Raw genomic sequence first — 2,400 nt, 5'->3', positions numbered from 1 at the left:
TAAGGAGAAGGGAAATAAGTGCGTGATAAGAGAAAAAGAGAAAGAGACGGAGAGGAATCATGATGCAAACCAAACAGATTAGAGGTCTTCCATCATAATTAAGTTTCTCTCCCATTATGGGAGCATTATAGCCGCCACTACGGCCAGAAACGGCTGCGATACAGCGTCTTTGATTACCCTATTACAAGAAAATGCAACTCGGCAACACACGAGAAAAAACAGGATGGAGTCAAGCCATTGTATTATGGAGAAGTCACTGACATTCTCTCTCTCTCTCTCTCTCTCTCTCGCTTCAGTTATTATTCTTGCTTCAATAGAATAATTGCCACTCATCTTCAGATGAGTAAATAACGTGTATATATACTCCAACAGTCGCATAGAGTGTGCATTAACATACATTTCACGCTTTGAATGTCAGTTATTTCCAAGGTATAGTGAATTTTATTGTTGATGATATTGTAGCTTAATATTTGTAATGTAATATATATACAGTATGTGCACATACATACATACATACATACATACATACATACATACATACACACACATATATATACAAACACACACATTACGTTTCACATTACATGTTGCATTTTCAAAGCTGAAAGCGGGTAATGTGTAATAAATAATCGTAAGCATTTTGTCACAAATGAGATAAAACCTGCACGAACATAAGAACAAAACAATGGCACCATGAAAACACAGGAAACCTACCTACAGTGGCAGTAAAATTGTGAGTAAAAAGAGGTAAATAAACGTACAACGGCAATAAATAAATAAAGCTACAGAACAGGGAGTAGACTGCCCAGTCATGATCATTCAAACATACGAAATCAAGCAAACGCATATAGACGTCAATGATTTTAAAGTTTTAGGGCACGTACAGAGTGAGGAGGAATTAACCATTTTTTTTTTACACTATAATGATAAAACTATCTGTTCCTACACTGAGCAACCAATCTTCATCAACCAGATCGTTCTTGGCCTAACGTTTATTTCTTTTTTTACCTTTATTTACCTCAGTTTTTGGCCTCACTTTTACTTCCACTGTCAGTAGGTGTCCTGTGTTTGCATGGTGTCACAGTATTCATCATAATGTTTGCATAGTTTTAACTAGGCTGTGACAAAACGTATGCAGTTCTTTATTGTATCACCCACCTTAAGCCTTACAATGCATCCTGAGATGTGAAACGTCGGCTTTAGGATAAACTTAATGTTATCGATCGCCTTTCCTTAAAAACATGGATCGTGCGTCAACTGAGCATACAAGTATGCAATAACTGAATCATGAAAATATGGAACGTGAGGAATATATAAATAAAGACAAAATCCACGAAGGAAAGAGAAACAATGGAGTACTGCAAGGCCTTGCGATTTCTAGTCCTTTACTTGCTAAGTAAAGGACAAGACGTCGAAAGGCCTTGCAGTACCCCATTGTTTCTCCTTTCTTCATGGAATTTTATATATATATATATATATATATATATATATATATATATATATATATATATATATATATACATACATATATACATGTCATAGTTAGAAGCTGAATGAATACTAAATTGATTTAATGGAATTCAAGCAAGAAAATTTGCAATGGAAAAATATATATATATATACCTTTGACATTTCCAAACATTTACATAAACATGCAATGAGCATATTTATGGAAATGTCTAGAAATATCAAAAGTTCATATTTTTGCATTGCACACTGCAGTGAAGAGGATCCTTGATGAGATATGAGGTAATTCCGTGTTCAGCCACTGAACTGCCAAGGAAATGTTTCTGCGTTCGTCTCTGGAATGATTTCTCTCCTTCTTGGAACACTTGAAATTTCTGGCTTAACTGTTGCTAAAAGGCAAAAGCGGACTTGTTTGCCTTTCCTTTTAGTTTTCTGTAAAAGAAAACTATTGTGCCGGCTTTGTCTGTCCGTCCGCACTTTATTCTGTCCGCATTTTTTTCTGTCCGCACTTTTTCTGTCCACCCTTAAGATCTTAAAATCTACTGGGGCTAGAGAGCTGCAAACTGGTATGTTGATCATCCACCCTCCAATCATCAAACATTCCAAATTGTAGCCCTCTAGCCTCATTAGTTTTAATTTTATTTAAGGTTAAAGTTAGCCATAATCGTGCTTCTGGCGACGATATAGGATAGGCCACTACCGAGCCGTGGTTAAGTATCATGGGCAGCGGGTCATACAGCATTATACCGACACCATCCAAAGATAGATATATCTTCGGTGGCCTTGAGAAACTTCGGCGCATTTTTTACTTGCTTCTTTCAGGAGGAGACCAAAGGGGGTGTGCTAAAAACTGCCCTCATTAAGCTCTGACAAAGACGAAAAAAGGGAGTGCATGTGTAGCCTAATAATAAACGATGCTTGAAGATTAAAAAT

The sequence above is a fragment of the Macrobrachium rosenbergii genome, chromosome 28 (assembly GCF_040412425.1).
Source record: "Macrobrachium rosenbergii isolate ZJJX-2024 chromosome 28, ASM4041242v1, whole genome shotgun sequence".
NCBI classification, from domain to species: domain Eukaryota; kingdom Metazoa; phylum Arthropoda; class Malacostraca; order Decapoda; family Palaemonidae; genus Macrobrachium; species Macrobrachium rosenbergii.
This window is presented reverse-complemented; position numbering follows the sequence as displayed.